Here is a 20,382-nt window from a genome sequence, read left to right as displayed (position 1 = left end):
ACCACGCGCACCATTCTAGGTGGCCGTGCACTCTTTCCAAATTTTCTACGTGCGAGTTTCGCGGACCTTTCAAGCAAGCTAACCAACCTGCCTCTTTCCCATGTGTTTTGGTTTTCAAGGTCGCTCTCCCACTGCATCCTCACCTCTCTTTATCGCAACTCCTTGCCTTTCTCTCGCAAGTATTCTCTCCTCTCTTGATCACAAACAACCCCTTTGCCCGTCTCCACCGCACTGGGACGCCCGTCACGCTGGCTCGAATTAGTTTCGTTTTCTGACTGGAAACAGGCCCAGAGCTGTTCCACGCATTTTGGCATGTGTGTCATATGTGCGCGTCTTGCTCGCTCTTGGTGTGCTGTGTGGTCATGATGGCCGACGGGAGGACTAGCACGCTTTTTTGTGCCGCTGAACAAAGCATCGAAAGTCTGACCCCTTGGCTTGCACGTAATGCGCACGTTAGGTGCCGTGTTGCGGAGCACTTGCTGATAGCTGTTGACCACCTGGCAGCCAACTTGCAACTTCGGGTGTCCCGGTATTCAGCTGTGGAGATGGTGAATATTTCGTGGGCTACATGCGCGCGAAACTGTTTTCGTGAGGCCGACTTCGTCGACGTCAGGCCCGATGCTGAGCCTGAAGCTTCCGAATAGGACCACTGCAGCGGCGATTTGTGGCAGCGCGCCGTCGACTCCGACCTGGGAGAGCAGGTGGGAAATCTGTTGCCATGGTTTAATTACAGCCGATGATGATGCCGACACGGCGGAACCGTGCACGAATTAGGGCATTGTGAATGAAGTACGTGGCGAGAGCGATTTGGAGGAATCGGATTGCGAAAATGACGAAACTTTGGAGGCAGTGCCTTATGCAGCTTATGCTACGGGCCTCGGCGAACGAGCACCCTGCTGTTTTAAATGAACTCGAGACCGCTCTTTACACTTCTGCTCTTCGAAACACGTGCATCGCGGAGTTTTCGGGGCAAAAAGTTTGTGTTTTCACTCGCAACTTTTTTTGAAAGCTGTGTTTCAATTACTACGAACTTTGGGATACAGTGAACGGATGCCGTGTCACGATAAGGTTCGTTATAAGCGGGCTCGACTGTAGTTGCACCTGGCAGCTACTTGTTTTTGGAGCTCTCTCAAATTGAAACAAACTGGTTGATAATAAAGGGCCTGTAATTATTTATCTGTCGTGTACTGTGCAAAAGATGTGTCATGTTTTGACTAACAGGCCCCAAGAAAAACACTGCAGCAGAAAAACCCGAGACCAAAGCTTTTGTGTCAGTACCATTTTAAAGACACTGTTTAAGGATATTACCTAAGGGATGGTTAGTATAATAGTACAATAAAAGCAGCTGTTTTGATGCAACACATGTTGGCAACGTGATCAGAAATATGGTATAACTTCTTATGCTGGCAACATGGTGAAGCAGGTCGTTCCAGTCATCAGCAACACGAGGAAAAAATCAGCTTAAAATGTTACAGTTTATGTTCGTGAATGGGCTACTTGCAGTTGATAGATAGTGCACAGTAACGTGTGTGACGATTATAGAGTGATTTAAATGAGTGGTTGAGAGGGCTATAACACGAATTTCGAAAAAGAAAGAGTGGCAACATGACGAAAAGTGAGGGATGACAAGTTTGATTCTGCTTTTAAAAGGGAAATGCTGACATTATATGAAGATGAAGAGTGAATAAATCTTGTGGCCAGATCCTGAAGTCATTCGAGTGCATTGATGATATATATGCTTGATGGGGGTTCTAGATGGTAGCTGCTTGTTTCAATTTTGGTCAGACAAATAATTTGAATACGAGTAATTTGACTTGTTGCGGAGCATGACTGAGGTCACGTTTCATAAATCCTAGGGTCTTGTTTTCCTGATAAAATGTCCGTTGCAGGTGCAGTCCAGGAAAGTTCGTGGGACAGAGTTAATCTGAAGTACTTTTACATAACAACTGATTCAACCGGGACATTTCCAACTGTGTAGGTGGAAAGGAATGCATTATGCCTGCGAAAAACCGAAAGAAATTAGCATTTTATAGGGTTTAGGACCATTTGCCAATGAATGCACCCGTTATGTATGTTATCATGCCATACGTGCATAAGGTTACATGGTTAACAGGTCAACAGGTAACAGGTGTTCTCCGTGCCTTGCAAGTTGGCTGGCCTGTGCCCCTGAAAATATACTGCACTGAGACTCTCTCTGTGTGGGAAGAGGCATGCAAGGCGGTATGTCGCCTGCTCGGTTGACATGGTGTAGGATATTCGGCTTAGTTACGGCGGGGTTTATTTTGACCAAACAAGCCGGTGCATAAATGAGAGACTTTGGGAGCATGAACTTTCTGTGAAAAATAATCTTTCACCGCATTGGCCTGTGCAATGTGGCTTCTGCAAGTGTGAGCCTGGGTTTTCCAGTGTACCTGTTCCTTGAAAAAATAATGATACCTTGGCACAGGAAATCATGAAAGCATACTATAATAAAAGAAGATGGATATGTCTGTTAGTGATAGATCTGTTGCTCTGCATAGGGGTGAATTCGGTGAATTCCTTTTTTTTTTTTCAAATACTTTTTTGTTTAGTGGCTTTTTCGTCACCATTTTTAGGCAAGTCTCATTATGTGTTTTTTGACAAGCATGCGAGCAGGTGTAGGCGCGCATGATTGCTATGGCTATGCATGTGCATGTCCCTGACGTCACGAGAATAAAGTTGTCCGGAGAATAAAGACGCCCTTTCTATTCTGTATTTAAATTTTCTTCCTTGATAGTACACATCTTTTTGTGTCTCAGTAATCATGTACCAATTAGCTCAACAAAAAGTTTTGATAAGATCCCTGAGGTTGCGGCAAAGGTAACAGCTTGCACTGCTGCTCCTGCACAATCCCGCAGATGGTTTTGAGCAAGTCGTCGGTGGCCAGTGAATGTACTTATAAATAGGCTGCAGACAGAGGAGAGCGACCGAAGTGTTTCACACCTCGCATGAGCAGACAAACTTTTTTTGTCTTCAGACATCGCAGCGTCGGCCCGGCGAAAAAGTCAGTTATCTCTTCCTCGAAAATGGCAACGTTTTCGTTTGGAAGCTGCACCCAGGACCCCGGCATTAAAGCGGCCCTCTCCTTGCGAATGACGCTTGCGAACGTGTGCAGGAATGCGCTGCAGAAATGACCCCAGGTTTGCTGCACCCAGGACCCCAGCATTTAAGCGGCCCTTTGCTTGCAAATGACGCTTGCAAACGTGTGCAGGAATGCGCTGCAGAAATGATCCCAGGTTTGAAGCGAAGATACCCCATTCTAAGACCAGGTTCTCACCACCTCTTTAAGGTAGAAGCAGACGTGACACAACCTGTATTCCATGCTCCAGTTGATAAAGGTGGCAACGTACAGTCGAACACAAATATATCGAACTCGACGGGGATTGCGAATTAGTTCGATATATGAAAAATTTAATATAAAAAAATAGAGGCCCCGAGAGCTTACGTGTAGCACAATGGTTCTCAGCCATGGATGTGTGGGGGACCCCTTGCAGCGGAGGGTAGAGATGTAGGTATGTAGATAAAGTAGCACAACAGGAGCGCAAAACAGATGCCTTTTGTTGCTACCAAAACATTAAACAAACGTGCCACATCGCTTCATTTTGGAGAGTTCATCAATACGTAGTACAGCTGCGCTTTAACAGAGTTGCATATGTATTTTTCTGAAACCTAGAAGAAACAAAAAACAGGTGAGGATTTCGCGGATCAAAGAAATGGCTTCCCGGATCCCCTAGGATCCGTGAACCCTCATTTGAGAACCACTGCTAAAGAGGATCATCACCTAAAATAGGTGCATTGAAAAATGACAACAAAGTCCGCACACACGTCGCAACAGAATGATTTATTTGCATGATACAAAATTGCTAACCTTGGCCTGCTTCTTCGTTTTTCAAATATTGAAGACGCTAGTCTCGATCTTATCACAACTCACGAAACCCATTGTCTATGAGCTCGTTGTCGTCTTCACCGGTTTCCGCTAGTTTAACCGTCTCGAAGCCTGCCTTGCGAAAGCAGTTGACCACTGGGTCCGTCAATAACCTCGCCATAGCAGAGATGAAGGTCTTGGTTTGCCAGGTATTTTTAAGTAGAGACCCATACTCTGGCCATAGGCTTCATTGTCTGCTGCTTCTTTGCTGCTTAGGGTTGACTTCAGTGTCTGCTTCACGACTGAAGGTGGCTTCACATCTTGACAGGATCATCCAGAACATGAACTATTGCAGGGTTCGCACAGGTTTTTAGAAAAAAATTCAAAGATGCTCAGAACCTTCAAGGCCCTGTAGAAGAATTTTAAAGGCTTTCTTTCATAGCTGAATTTTTTCAGTTCAGTTCAGTTTATTAACCTTAAGGGCTTCCCAAAGGAAGCACTACATAAGGGGTGGGTTACAACTTCTCACATAGACATTTCATATTGATTAGTTATATGCTGCTGAAACAATGATGGGCAGGTGATGGCGGCAATGTCAGCAGGAAGGCCGTTCCAGTCTTTGGCAGTTCGGGGGATGAATGAGGCGGAGAAGTGAGCAGTTCGGGCACGTGGGCGCGCGACCTGCTGCGGATGACTGATGCGGTGAGAAATGCGTGCAGCGGGTATGATGTATGGCGCTTGACTGAGGGTGCCGTGAAAGAACTTGTGAAAGAGCGTGAGACTGGAAATACGTTGACGATCACAAAGCTTAATTAAACCGGAGTCTGCCTTAAGTGCTGAAATGCTGATATTGTACGAGTATTTTGAGTGAATGAATCGGGTAGCGCGATTTTGAACAGCTTCAAGTAGGTCGATAAGATATGATTGATGTGGGTTCCAGATGGCCGATGCATACTCCAGTTTTGGTCTCACGAGGGATTGGTAAGCGAGCAATTTTACATGTTTTGGGGCCTGACGAAGATTACGCCTCAGGAAACCTAGCGTCTGGTTTGCCGATATGATATTAGAAATATGAGCGTGCCAGGACAGGTCGTTAGAAAGAGTGATTCCGAGATATTTATAAGAATGAACATTCTCGAGAAATGTGTCTTTGATTTTATAAGAAGATTTTATAAGAAAATTTTTTTAGATACGAAGCAGCTCTTCTACTAGTATGTGTAACATTCTCTGGGTCTCTGTGCCAACACGCCGCACAACCTCCCCTCCACAATTGTTGGAACCATGCCAAATAGATCAAGTCGCAGATGAGCATTGACGCCCCTCTTTCCCTCACCCACAGCAGCTGCTGGCTCCTCCCAACACACCTAGGTGGTGTTGCTCCTCCGCCCGCTCGCAACACACTTCTCTCTCTCACTTCACACTCTCCACCGTCCGCAACGCTCGACCACAGGTCGAGTGGAAACACTCTTTCGGCTCGTTTATCTGTGGTTGCACGAAACCCAATCCTCTTCCCGTGTAAAGAAAAATTAACTCGAGTAGAGGCTACACCAAGCTTCGCTTCAAACCATTCTTCCAGCACCTGCGTCAACGCCCATTTCAGCCAGGTCAACGGCGTGCGCTCTACTACTCCTTCGCATCTGTTGTGTCGCGTGACCCCTGGTGTCACAGTAAGACACCAGTGGATTAGAGTATCCTGTAAATGCCCCTAAGTAGAGCTGAGCCTTTACCAGGTGTGTTCCCTGCAACCAACCAGGTGTGTACCTGCCGTCATGTGACCAGTGTATGTGACCAATCACCTTCTTCCGAATCCTTAGAAACCCGTCGCGATAAACACGGGAGAGCATTCTCTCGTCCGCCAAGCCGAAGTTTGTCTGCGTGTTATCACTCGCCGGCTGCTCAGCCTCTCTGCCGGCCTGCCGCGCTCCAACCCTACACAAGATATGGCGACGAGGTACTGAACCCTGAACTGAGGGGACACCGTGCAGTGCCCAATGTAAGTGCTTCTTCACGCCACTTGCTACTGCATGTCAGTGCGTTCACTTTCTTCCGCACCACGCTGGCGCCGCCTGATTAACTTTTCTTCGTGCTTGCTCTGGCTTCCTTGCGATAACCCTCCCATTTCAGCTTGCTGCCTTCCTCCTGCACACATGGCTGCCCTCTTTGCCAACCTTCCTCCGTTCTTCTATGTACTCGGCGCGTCTTCCATTCATAACTGGAAGAAAATTTTCCAGGTAAATCTCATGGTTGTCAGTGGAGGCGGCTGAGTGACTGACAGACGAGCGGCAGCGCTCCTCAGCATCGAAGGTCAGCGGAAATACTTCGTCGCACAGGCACAGCGTGAAGCGCGAGCCGTTTCAAATGCTACACAAACTGCACTGGGCTCGACGGTGGTGTCAAGGACCGACGAAGAAGCAACGGCGACAGAGACTGGCCTGGCAGCACCGACGACACCAAATGAGTACGACACGCTACTCGAATTTCTTGATGAGCTTTTCGCCGAGATGAGGAACGTTTTAGCTGAGTGGCACTTATTCACGACCTGCCAACAACTACCCAGGGAAACCTTCCTGGAATTCGTCCTAGGCTTCAAGGAGGAAGCCCTTACGTGCAAGTTTGGCGCCGCTTACTAAGAGACAATTCAGGACCAAATAATACAAGGAGTCGCCAACGCGGAGGTACGAGCCAAACAAATGTCATTTGGTGAAGCCCTCGCGCTACAAAAGATGAACAACTCGGACGAGACTTCGAGGCACTTCACAGGAACAATGCAGTGTTCAGCGGAAATGAACAGTTATTCAGTCCGTTTGCCAGAGACGGCTGCATGGTTCAGTGCGTCACAACAGCTCAAAATGGCGGCTCGGCTGCTTCGTGGGCCACGCAGTTGCGACAACATGGGCATATCGGCTCATCAGCAAGCCTGCACAGCGTTCGCGACCAATAAACGGGTCAGCCTTCTTCTAAGCCTCCACTGGGCCGCTGTTTCCGCTGCGGAAAACTTGGACATTTGGCAACCTCAGGAAATTGCTTGGCCAGGAACGAAATTGGCCAATTCAGCAGTATCAAAGGCCACTACGCAGCAATTTGCCGTAAACGGCAAGCATCGGTACAGGAGGTACAAGACTCTGACTCCGGCGCTCCCACAGTCCTGTCTGTGAACCTTATGCAGACTAGCCCGAAGGACCTTCGTATCCCTGCGATCGTCGGCGAACAAGTCCATATGTCCTTTTTGGTGGATACCAGCGCCACTGCATCGCTAATGAGGAAGAAGAACTACGAGATGTATTTCACTTCTAAGCATTGACTGCTCCAGACATTCATTCAACTACAAAACTATTTGAAGCACCGCATACCGGTCCTCGGATATTTCCGCTCTGATTTGCAGCACGGTGGAAACTGCGCCTTTGTTACTTTCTATGTCACAGCACACGACACTTCATTGCTGGGCCTGGATGCCATCCAGCAATTAGGTCTCCTGATCGATGGCGCGACAATATCGTGTCACCTCGCTACAGCAGTTTCTTCGCAGCTCCCTGCATGTGTGCCTCTGGGATTCGGGCACCTGTTTGGCGAGCATGGAAGCATCCTGGAAGTGGGCATGAAAGCATCGGCAGAGGCATGTACTGAGTGGACATGGAAGCATCGGCAGAGGCATGTACTGAGTGGGCATGGAAGCATCGGCAGAGGCATGCACTCGTTTGTGCTTCCCTATGTTTTTCAGCTTCTCGTTGAGTGCCCGAGTACAGCCGAGGCCGGAGCATCGCTGCCGCTCAGCATACAATCCAGCGTGACTTCCCCGGTGGCTGCCAACAGAACCTACTTGGATAGAAGCCAGCGCACAGTGCTCTGCAGTTTATCTCATCGGAGCTGGCCCATTCGAAAACAAGGATTTTTCACGTGCCGCAGCAAGATCGACATCAACCATGACATCAGCGACATCAGTGCCTCCTTTAAAACTGTGTCACACGCATACCTCCGGCAGTGGGCATGGAAGCATCGGCAGAGGCATGTACTCATTCGTGCTTCCCTATGTTTTTCAGGTGAGTTATTTTAACAGACTCCCATGTAGGAGCTTTCGATCTGACAACCTTTGTATTGCGGTGCTTCCATGCCCAGAAGTCCTCTTAGTGCCTTTTTGTGAACTGCTGTTGGTAATATAAGGTGATATTGAACAGAACCCGGGACCCGAAGATGATCAACTTACTGAAATACATAAACTAATGAAAGATATGCATGAACGTTCGATTTGCACTGAAACCATGCAATCAGCCATGTCAGGTGACATCCAGGAGCTCAAGCAACAACATCTTTCGCTTACTAAAGAAATTTCTAATATATCTGCATGTCTGGAAATAGTCGAAAGTCAGACATCTAGTATAAATAACGTCCAGCGCGAAATAACAACCACAAATCAACTTGCAAAGCAAGTGCAAAAAGACATGCTTGGGCTACGTGCACGTCTCGATGAGGGCGAGGATCGTTCTCGAAAAGATAATCGCTTTTTTGGTATTGCAGACACCTCTGAAACTACGCAGCAGACTGAGGAAACAGTCTTGCGCTTATTTCACCAGTCCCTGAACCTAACCTTGTCTGGTGATAACACTGTGTGCACATAGAATTGGCTGTTTATCCGCTAATAAAGTTCGTCCGATTATAGTCAAATTTTCTACGTACAAAGTGAAAGAAATGGTGTTTTTGAAACTTCACAAGCTCAAAAGAAGCAAAGTGGTTATGTGAGAAGATTTTTCTGTCAATACTCGCTGTGCCAGAGTGATGCTGACCAACTTCGCCAAAGAGCTTCATTATCCTTTTCACCTGCCCTACAACAAACTTTTTGCTAACGAGAAATGCTACGGCTATGACTACATTACTGATAATGTGCATGAAATTGGACACTCCAGATCCGTAACTAATACCGCTTGTGTCGCAAACTTCTCTTCGTGGCAACTTCGTTCGGGTCGTCAATTAATTGCTTCCTTGGGGAGCTAGGAAAAAGCAGGGGGCGGAGGCACTTGTGATAACCCCAGAAATTTGATCATGCTTTCTACCAACGTTCGCAGCCTCCTGTCCAAGAAGGATGAAATCTGTCGAGCAGTTATTGATTCTAACGCCGATATTATTGCATTAACTGAAACGTGGCTTTCCGACAAAATTCAGAGCGAAGAATTACTGTGCTGCAAAAAAAAAAAAAAAAAAAAGAAAATATATCGTTGTGACAGACGTGATAGATGTGGTGTTCTTCTTGCAGTGAATGATAGAATTGAAAGCTACGCTGTTGCAATGGACTCGGTATTAGAGGCACCTTGGTGTGTCCTCAGCGTGGCTTTTAAAAAAGTTGTCATTGGCGTATGTTACCACCCACCGTTCAAGTTTTTGCGACAACTTGCATGATTGTCTGAGTCACCTGAAAGTTTTGTTTCCCCGCGCAGCTGTAATTCTACTTAGCGATTTCATTTTTGCTAATATTGTGTAGTCTAATTCTTACTCATATTCATTGCCTAACTCAGCTGAAGCTCAGAATTTCATTCGCATCTGTTCGAATTTTGGTCTTACGCAACTTGTTAATTTCCAACTCGCGTTACGAATACTACATCATCCATTCTCGACCTTATTTTGACATCAGAACCAGATATTGTATCTTCTGTGACCAATGTTCCTGGTATCAGTGATCACAAAATTATTCAAGTGCATATCTTACTACCACTCTCACGCATGCGTAAACAGCTTAAAACAATACGCGATTACAAAAAGGCTGACTTTGACTCGATAAACATTGATTTGGGCACTTTTTTAGATAAGTTCTTACTCAACTACACCGAAAGATCGGTGCAGAGCAACTGGGACCTATTCAAGGCTAAAGTATCCGAGCTAACTGTTAAATATATTTTCATCAAAAAAGTGTTCTGTAATACTGGTGCTTCATGGTACAACAGATACGTTAACCGTCTTTCTAACCGTAAAAAAAGGTTTTATCGTGCTGCTACCAAATCCCCGTCTGATCAACGTTGGTCAACTTACAAATCTGCTGCTGCAACTTATTTATTCGCACTAAAGCATGCAAAGTTTTCCTTTTTCAGTGAAACTCTACCAACTATGCTGAAAAATAACCCTAGACAGTTTTGGAATTTCGTGCGTGGCAGCGAGGATCGTGCTATAGCCTTGCTGACGGCTGATGGAAAATAACCCTAAACAGTTTTGGAATTTCGTGCGAGGCAGCGAGGATCGTGCTATAGCCTTGCTGACGGCTGATGGGCATCGCGTGCCCGACGTAGAATGCGCATCTGTACTAAACGGCACATTCATAAAAGCTTTCTCACACTAGGTGACCATCAACAACCAAATCACTTTGCCTTCACACCATTATCTACCCATGGACGCTATTTTCGTTACCTCCGAAGGTATTCGTGCGGTCATTAAAAAACTGAAAACCTCGTCATCATGTGGAGTTGATGGTATCGATTCTAAATTCCTGAAAAACACTGTTGAATACTGCATATTATCCTGTCATGCATTTTTTCACAGTCCTTGCAACACTCTAGTCTTCCGGAAGACTGGATGGTTGGTAAGATAGTGCCAGTTCACAAATCAGGGGTGACACACAATCCATTAAATTTCCGTCCGATATCGCTCACATCTGTCCCATGCAAAATACTTGAGCATATCATTTTCACTCACCTTGTTAACTTTCTCGAGTCTAACCAGTTTTTCACACCCTCCCAGCATGGCTTCCAGAAAAACTTCCCCTGTGACACGCACCTCTTAGTCTTTACTAACGACCTGCATGTCCTACTCGACTCTGGATTTACCATTGACTGTATTTTTTTAGATTATTCGAAGGCGTTTGACAAGGCTAGTCATGAGCTACTACTTCTTAAGCTGAAACATTTAAATCTAGGTCCTAACGTGCTTAACTGGATTCGAGCTTTTTTTTCTAACCGAACACAATTTGTTTCTGCTAACAATGTTTGCTCCCTCGTCCAACCGGTGCTGTCGGGCGTTCCCCAAGGCTCTGTGTTGGGACCCTTGCTGTTCTTAATTTTCATGAATGACTTTCCAACTAACGTCTCATCAAAGGTAAGCCTATTCGCTGATGATTGCATAATTTATCAAAAAATAAGTAACGAAGACGATGTTACCTCACTTCAGGCAGATCTAAATAACATATTTACCTGGTGCCAATTATGGAACATGGAACTGAACATTTCTAAATGCAAAGCAATGCGTGTGTGTCGCACTTCACTTGTTTGTCCACAGTATCATCTTAACGATACCTACCTCGAGGCTGTTTGATCTTACAAATATCTAAGTATTCATATTTCAAATAACCTGACATGGAACCATTATCTGAAGTACACCATTGCCAAAGCTAACCGTAAACACGGGTATTTTCGCAGCAACTTCTACATGGCACCTTCTACATGGCACCTTCTACATGGCATTCTGGTGGCACTACACTAACACATGAATTGGAAGCAGTCCAGAATCGTTCAGTTCGCTTCATATTGTCCAATTATACACCCACGGCCAGTATTACACTAATGAAATCTCAGCTCACCCTTCCTGAACTCGCCATTCGGCGTAAAATAGCCTGGCTAAGTCTCTTTCATAGGCTTTATTATCATATCAATAGCCTTTGCGAAGATTTTGTTAACCCTCCCCTCATTCATATCACCCAGAATCGATCTTCCACAAAAAAATTCATGTTCCACAATGCAGAACCACAACCCAGTTACATGCTTTCATTCCAAGAACTACATCTCAATGGAATCTACTCCCACGATCAGCTACCGCGATCACCGACACATTACATTTTAAGGTTTTTTTTTACAAAACATGTTTTCCACCATTGTGTGACAGATGTGGTGAGGCATTAACAGTTCTTCACGTTTTAATCCAGTGTAAGCAATTAGACACTCTAAGAAGACAACACTTTCCATTACCCTACCGACAACATATACCATTACACCCCGCAATGTATGTCGGTAGGGAATCACTTTTCACCCATTAATCATTGCTAGCTTTTTTAAGAGATGTCGGTTTTTACCATGTAATATACCCAGGCATTGCGTAGCGTGACCTCTCAAGAGAAGTTGCTGCTGCAGTGGCTACATTAAGAAGCACTTGCCTCTTGGCCCTTGAGGGCGCTGATGAGGCATTTGTGCTAGTGCCAAAAAAAAATTGTACACATGCTTTTATTATCGAAACCTTTTATCACCCTTTTTTACTATCCATATCACGCCATTGCCATGATTTTATTAGTTATGTTTTCACCCACGTTAGCGCGAGGAATTTTAAGGCCCCTATACAGCCACACACCATATCATTGTCCACATATTTAGTCATTGAAATGGCACTTTTTGGCCACCAATTGGCCCTTGCGCCATTAAGCCCTACACATCATCATACAAAACATGTTAACATGTTTGGCACTACTTAATATATATATATATATATATATATATAAGAAGAAAAGTGAATGAGAAAATTTTTTCATCCACTTTTCTTTCTTCTTATTTACATTCCATTGATTTTAATAACTTCCCCTGTACATTCCTTGGCATTACTGTCTGTTATATCTCATTAATATTGTGTTAAAACACGGAAAAACGAGCCCTTAGGTATACACTTCTTTCCCTTATTTTCATTGAACGAGGGTCTCGTACTGGCAGACTTGGTGTGTTTAGGTTGTATAAGAGGGACAATTAATCAGCTGCCCGCTCATAATAAGTTCACGTGCTACGTGACGCCAAACATGGGCATAAGAGTGTTTTCACACTCGTTGTTTGGCTTATAGATGACGCTGACTGTCGCTCCTACTTCTAAATTCACAGATAAACCCAAAAAAGTGGATGGAGGGAGGGCCGCTGTGATAGCTCAGTGGTTAGAGCATCGAACGGGTAATTCGAAGGTCGTAGGTTCGATTCCTGCTCACAGTTGGTAATTTTTTCATCCACTTTTCTTTCTTCTTATTTACATTCCATTGATTTTAATAACTTCCCCTGTACATTCCTTGGCATTACTGTCTGTTATATCTCATTAATATTGTGTTAAAACACGGAAAAACGAGCCCTTAGGTATACACTTCTTTCCCTTATTTTCATTGAACGAGGGTCTCGTACTGGCAGACTTGGTGTGTTTAGGTTGAATAAGAGGGACAATTAATCAGCTGCCCGCTCATAATAAGTTCACGTGCTACGTGACGCCAAACATGCGCATAAGAGTGTTTCCACACTCGTTGTTTGGCTTATAGATGGCGCTGACTGTCGCTCCTACTTCTAAATTCACAGATAAACCCAAAAAAGTGGATGGAGGGAGGGCCGCTGTGATAGCTCAGTGGTTAGAGCATCGAACGCGTAATTCGAAGGTCGTAAGTTCGATTCCTGCTCACAGTTGGTAATTTTTTCATCCACTTTTCTTTCTTCTTATTTACATTCCATTGATTTTAATAACTTCCCCTGTACATTCCTTGGCATTACTGTCTGTTATATCTCATTAATATTGTGTTAAAACACGGAAAAACGAGCCCTTAGGTATACACTTCTTTCCCATATATATATATATATATATATATATATATATATATATATATATATATATATATATATATATATATATATAGTATAAACAGAGGTCGACAAACGTGCGAAAAAACACTAGTTTTACTAACGTTTCGGCAGGTGGGCCTGCCTTCGTCGGAGTGAATGGTTACACATGGCACACAGGGCACATATATAAGCCGCTTCTTTGCGTATCACACGGCTAAGTCATTATCAGTAGTATAGGAAACAAGATTATATATCACCAAAGGTACGTGGCTATAGTGTATATACAGCTGAAAACGCGTATCATTATACAATAGTGAATTGGCACGTATTAGATACCCTACAACTAGTGTGGAATGAAACAGGTCAGCAAAATAACAAACTGCGCACGCAGTAGCTCACTTGGTCATACGTTCTGCGGGATAAACACAGCCTAAAAACATTCAGTAAGCCTTTAAAAAAGAAAAAGAAGTTTAGAGAGATAAACAAAATCACAAAGCAGGCAGAGCAAAATGAATGCGAGTAAATGATGAAGTGACAAAGGCCACCTACATTATGTAGGTAATATTTGACAATAGGCCAACATCGTGCGAAGAATATACACTTGTCAGTAAAACAAAAAAAGCGATTTACTAAGGCAATATGCAAGTAAGCGTACCCGGGCTCTCGTTCATGCCGGCAGATAGTGTTTTGAATTTATGAATTAAAAATGACTCTTTTACTTCGCGTTCATGGTGTGATTTAAAACCCGATTCCAGTATTGTAGCTTTCATGTTACTGAATGAATGACCTGCCTCGGTGACATGCCTTGAAATCGGTAAGTTAGGAAGGGCATGCACATGAGCCTTATGATTGTTGAAACGGTATCGAAAAGCAGTTTCAGTATGACCTATGTATTGTACATGACAGATTGAGCATTCTAGCAAATATACGACATTTGCAGTATCACAAGTAAAACTGCCCTTAATTTTGAACTTGAAGTTCGTCGCAGTACTGGCTGCCAGTGTTGTTGTCGTCATGTGTGCGCACACTTTACAGCGGGGCTTTTTACAAGGACGGCAACCAAGCGCCTGGTCGTTATTGCTCTGTCTGGTTTTAGAGGAAGTTAATAAATCTCGCAAATTTCTGCCTCGTCTGTACACAACACGTAGTGGTTCTGGAAACGCTTTTGCAAGGCGTTCGCTCTGCATAAGTATGTTGTGGTGTTTACGGAAAATTGATGCTACGTTAGGTGCCGATGCGTTATGGGTTAAAACCAGGTTAACCTGTGAATGACTTTTAGGATTTTTCTTGGGGATGCAGAGTGTTGTACGGTCTTGTGCGTCGGCACGCCTTACTGCGTCATCGACTAACTTGGGCGGATATTTCTGTTTAAGAAGTGCAGTGCGTAGCTGGTTACAGTTATTATCAAAGTCAGATTGCTCAGAGCAAATTCTCTTAAAGCGTAAGGCCTGGCTGTAAGGTATGCTGGATTTGCAGTGCCTTTTGTGGCTGCTTTGAAAGTGTAAATACCTCTGTCTATCAGTCGGCTTGCGGTACAGTTTAGTGCTCAATTTTGCATTATCGAGACAAACGGTTACATCGAGAAAGTTAATGGTCTCTGGTGAATATGTGTGCGAAAAGGATATGGAAGGGTGAGCATTATCAAAGTCCGAAATAAAAGACAAAAGTTCCTCCTCTCCATGTGGCCAAATCATGAAAATGTCGTCAATAAATCTTTTATAATAAAAAGGTTTTAGCGAACGACCCAACAAGAATTTGTTCTCAAGGGATCCCATAAATATATTTGCATAGCTTGGCCCGATCTTAGTACCCATAGACGTACCACTTACTTGAACATAATGCACTCCATTGAATTCGAAGTTGTTGTACTGAAGAATCATTTCAAGCAGTATAGCTATAGTCGAGCTATCAATGGACTTGTCGAGAGCGGAGTGATCGTAAGCCTCAACCACGGACCTTATACCATCCAAGTGCGGTATGCTTGTGTAGAGAGACGCAACATCGAGAGTTACAAGAAGAGCGTTGTTAGGTATAATAAGGTTGGCAATATCAGAAAGGAAGTCGTTAGTATCTCGCAGAAATGACTGGAACGTAGGGGGTATCTGGTTTATCAGGCTATCTACGCAACGCGACAAGTTTTCTGTCACGGTACCTATGCCGGAAACAATTGGGCGACCAGGATTGTTGTGTTTATGGATTTTCGGCAACAAATAGAATCTACCAGCTGCCGGACTAAGAGGGATTAGAGAAGCTGCCCTATCATTTAGTTTTTTCTCCTTTATTAGTTTTCTTATTGTGCCGTCTAATATCGCTTTATAATCCTCAGTCGGATCGGCCTCGAGTCGCTTATAAAACGACCTATCATCAAGCTGCCTGTTCGCTTCAGCAATATATTTGGTCGTGTCCATGACAACGATGGCACCTCCTTTGTCCGCAGGTTTTATTGTGATGTCGGTGCGTTTGCCAAGGTTTGCTATAGCTTTTCTTTCTAGGGTCGATAGGTTTCGACGAAAAGACTGGGGTTCATTATAAGCTTGAATGATATCTCGCTGCACTGCTTTAATAAATATGTCCAAGTGTTTGTCACGTTGTGACCCCGGTGTCCAACGTTTAGCCGAGGGTAAAGCGGTTGGATCGTCGGCGGGAGTCGGCTGATCGAAGAAATATTCGCGTAGTCTCATATTTCGTGCGAAGTTGTCTAAATCTTTGTATAACTGAAATTCATTATAGTTACCACTTGCTGGACAGAAGCTTAAACCACGGGATAAAAGACTAAGTTCTTCTTTAGATAAGATAGCAGTTGAAATATTAATAATGTTGTCGGGTGCAGGTTTACATGTTCTTTCCTTGGCCGAAGATGGAGGTGTTGAGTTTCGAAGTTTTACACCATCTCTGAGCAATTTTTTGCGTTTCTGTGCGTTAAGCTTGGAACGTTTCTTTTGCTCATATGCTCTTAGGGACGATGATTCCTCTGGAGAAAGGCTAAACTGATCGAGTAGTTGGCGCTCCCTGTTTATCAGCGATTTCACGGAAGATCGATAATGGTTTAATACAATGTGTACTAGCTCAAGTGAGGCGTTCTTTAAGGTGTCAAACCACTTCCTCGCGTTGCATTTCGATAGCTTTGATGTTGCTGGCTGTAGACAGAGACTTAAACCTCTAGGCGGAATGGAAGCCGCTAAATATGCTTCTAGAGTAGACACATGTAGCTCGTAACGGACACGTTTCTCGACAGACTTCCTAATTATTTGAAACTGCTTAGAACACTTTGAACTCAGGATACTATTCGACAATGAGTGCTGTAGTCAATTATTCGGTTTTCTTTTTAAAACGTCTGAATATTTGCGTCGAAGTGGGTACCTGGAGCCCGTAAGGGAAACTGCCGTCTTTCGTGGGTCTTGTGGAGCCAAGCTGGCTGATGTTCCTGGTGCGGAATTCCTCTGGGCAGAGCAGGAGTAGCACTTCTCGTTCCGGGGCACACAAGGATGATCCGCTGACCGCTGGTTGGCGGACGCTGTAGGCGTTGATTCGGCGAGCATGGCATTGCAGCGTGGCTCCTTCAAGGTGGGTTCGTTGCGAGAAGAACTTGCATGACCCTGGATGCTTTTGGTCGGCCGGATAGCCCCAGGTTGTCTTTTGCGGGTCTTGGCGGTTTCTGGCGTAGTCCGGTGGCTTCTTTGTGGGGTAAGCCCCCGAAGGTGCTGGGGCGAAGATACAGCATCGCCCCAACCATTTGAAGTTGCTTCACTTGGGGAGTCGAAGCAAAGCTGGCGTATGTGACTTGCCATCAGCGCGACGCCCTCAAAGCTCACGTGCAGTCCATCGGCTGCCAGTACTCGTCCAGGTGGCAGCCATTCGAACATGTGGTCCAGAAAAGACAAATCCCTAGAGCGTTCGCAGAAACTTCGTAATAGGCTGTTGAAATGGCTTGCTTCGCGGTTGAAACGATGGACAAATACTTGGTTATTATTTCTGCGACGTTGATTCGTGGCCCTTGGCAAGACAAGCGTGGCGTACAGACGGCTTATTTCGGGTCGCTCTTCACGGATTTGGTGTAGAAGGTTGCGATAACAACGAAAGGTTGCTTGAGCACTTCTTTTTGCCAAGTCGTTGCTCCCGACGTGTAGAACCAGAGTTCTTGTCGACGAAGGAACTAGGTCAAGCAGTGAAGGAACATCCCTGACCAAAGCGCCCGACTGCGTTATGAACGCCGGTGTTCCTTGTAGCAGGGGGTCGAAGTATTGAAACAGGTACTTTGTCTGTGAATCACCCAAGATAGCCGTGGTTATTCCGAACTTGGGATACTTCCAGGTGGTGCATTTCGACGTTGTCTTCCGGATATCCATAGCAGGAAAATATGGTGGGGTGATATTCAATGGAACCGGTGGAAAATGCAGTATAAAAAGAGGTCGACAAACGTGCGAAAAAACACTAGTTTTACTAACGTTTCGGCAGGTGGGCCTGCCTTCGTCGGAGTGAATGGTTACACATGGCACACAGGGCACATATATAAGCCGCTTCTTTGCGTATCACACGGCTAAGTCATTATCAGTAGTATAGGAAACAAGATTATATATCACCAAAGGTACGTGGCTATAGTGTATATACAGCTGAAAACGCGTATCATTATACAATAGTGAATTGGCACGTATTAGATACCCTACAACTAGTGTGGAATGAAACAGGTCAGCAAAATAACAAACTGCGCACGCAGTAGCTCACTTGGTCATACGTTCTGCGGGATAAACACAGCCTAAAAACATTCAGTAAGCCTTTAAAAAAGAAAAAGAAGTTTAGAGAGATAAACAAAATCACAAAGCAGGCAGAGCAAAATGAATGCGAGTAAATGATGAAGTGACAAAGGCCACCTACATTATGTAGGTAATATTTGACAATAGGCCAACATCGTGCGAAGAATATACACTTGTCAGTAAAACAAAAAAAGCGATTTACTAAGGCAATATGCAAGTAAGCGTACCCGGGCTCTCGTTCATGCCGGCAGATAGTGTTTTGAATTTATGAATTAAAAATGACTCTTTTACTTCGCGTTCATGGTGTGATTTAAAACCCGATTCCAGTATTGTAGCTTTCATGTTACTGAATGAATGACCTGCCTCGGTGACATGCCTTGAAATCGGTAAGTTAGGAAGGGCATGCACATGAGCCTTATGATTGTTGAAACGGTATCGAAAAGCAGTTTCAGTATGACCTATGTATTGTACATGACAGATTGAGCATTCTAGCAAATATACGACATTTGCAGTATCACAAGTAAAACTGCCCTTAATTTTGAACTTGAAGTTCGTCGCAGTACTGGCTGCCAGTGTTGTTGTCGTCATGTGTGCGCACACTTTACAGCGGGGCTTTTTACAAGGACGGCAACCAAGCGCCTGGTCGTTATTGCTCTGTCTGGTTTTAGAGGAAGTTAATAAATCTCGCAAATTTCTGCCTCGTCTGTACACAACACGTAGTGGTTCTGGAAACGCTTTTGCAAGGCGTTCGCTCTGCATAAGTATGTTGTGGTGTTTACGGATATATATATATATATATATATATATATATACATATATATAATGTGTGTGTTTGTGTGTCATGTCCTCTGTTTTTTTTTGTTTTTGAGATTGTTTGTTGTTCTTTGTTTAGTGCTTGAACATGTACTACCTGCATTATCGCTACTGCTACGTTGTCTTTGTTGACGTATTTTATATATAACGTAGTTATGTATTATTCTGCCAATTATTGAAATTTCATTCTTGTATATATTTATCAAATGTTGTTTCCCTTTTTTTTTTACATGTAACATGCCCCTCCCCCCTGTAATGTGAAAACACTAAGGATATAATGAATAAATAAATAAATAAGATAGTACTCGTTCAGGCCTTCGCCCACCGGGTCAAGCAGCGGCAAGACATCGAGCCACTGTTTGCCAAATCGCGTCGGCTGCCCCTGGCTCTCAGGGAACAAGTCGCCACTAAGCTGCGTCAACTCGAGGAAAAGTACATCATCGAGTGGGTGTTGGCATTTACATGGGTGTCGCCGCTCGTGGTCGTCCGTAAGAAAGACAGGGACATCCGCCTCTGCGTCGATCTGCGAGAGCCCAACAAGACCATTGTCATCAACGCCTTCCTACTGCCCCATGTGGATGAACTCCTCCAAATGCTCAACGGTGCGTCCTACTTCTCTGAATTGGACTTGGCATCAGCATACCATCAACTGCTCCTAAAAGAATCTAGTAGACACTTAACCACATTCATTACGCATCAAGAATTGTTTCCTTTTAAACGAGTATGCTTTGGTCTTGCCTCCGCACTTGTGGTATTTCAAAGAATGATGTCTACCGTTTTGCAATCTTGTAAGAATGTTGCTTGCTACATAGATGACATACTTGAGTGGGGAAGCTAAAAGTCGGAGCATGATGACAATTTAAGCCAAGCCTTGACTTGTATTGCACAGAGTGGCATGAAGTTGAATCACAAATGTCTTTTTGCAGTAAAGAAAAGGACATTCTTGGGGCATAAAATTTCTGCACAGGGTATATCGCCCATGGAGAGCAAAGTTCACGCAACTTTCGATGCTCCTCCTCCTCCATGCCTGAAAGCCCTTCAGTCCTTCCTTGGCCTTACAGGGTATTACGCCTAATTTCTTCACCACTATGCAGACATTGTTGAGCCTCTCTGCACCATGCTCAGAAAGAGACGAAAATTCTCCTGGTCGGAAGACGAACAACGCAGCTTTGAACAAGTAAAGTCTAGCCTTGTGTGTGCTCCTGTTATAAATATGTTTGATCCTTCATTGTCAGTGGTTGTCACGATGGATGCCTCTGATGTCGGTTTAGGTGAAGTGTTGCAGCACAGTGCAGGTTCTCAGCTACACACTACAGTAAAAGCTTGTTAATTCGGATTTCACGGGACCGGAAAAACTGTCCGAATTAACCGAATGCCGAATTAACGAATGAAC

At 44.4% G+C, this 20,382-nt stretch overlaps 2 protein-coding genes and 1 non-coding gene across 12 annotated transcripts in view; 2 read left to right on the top strand and 1 right to left on the bottom strand.

Moving 5' to 3' along the window:
- Sply (Sphingosine-1-phosphate lyase) overlaps window positions 1-20,382 on the bottom strand; it is a 707,429-nt gene that overhangs the window by 135,177 nt on the left and 551,870 nt on the right. The gene's annotated exons all lie outside the window — the stretch shown is intronic.
- LOC119162974 (THAP domain-containing protein 2-like) overlaps window positions 1-20,382 on the top strand; it is a 187,677-nt gene that overhangs the window by 156,605 nt on the left and 10,690 nt on the right. The gene's annotated exons all lie outside the window — the stretch shown is intronic.
- Window positions 12,744-12,816, top strand: TRNAT-GGU (transfer RNA threonine (anticodon GGU)). The gene has a single exon. It is a non-coding gene; the product is annotated as a tRNA-Thr (tRNA).

The sequence above is a fragment of the Rhipicephalus microplus genome, unplaced genomic scaffold, assembly GCF_043290135.1.
Source record: "Rhipicephalus microplus isolate Deutch F79 unplaced genomic scaffold, USDA_Rmic scaffold_34, whole genome shotgun sequence".
In the NCBI taxonomy this organism is placed as follows: Eukaryota; Metazoa; Arthropoda; class Arachnida; order Ixodida; family Ixodidae; genus Rhipicephalus; species Rhipicephalus microplus.
Note: the sequence above shows the minus strand (reverse complement) of the source record. Positions and strands in the feature narration are given on the sequence as shown.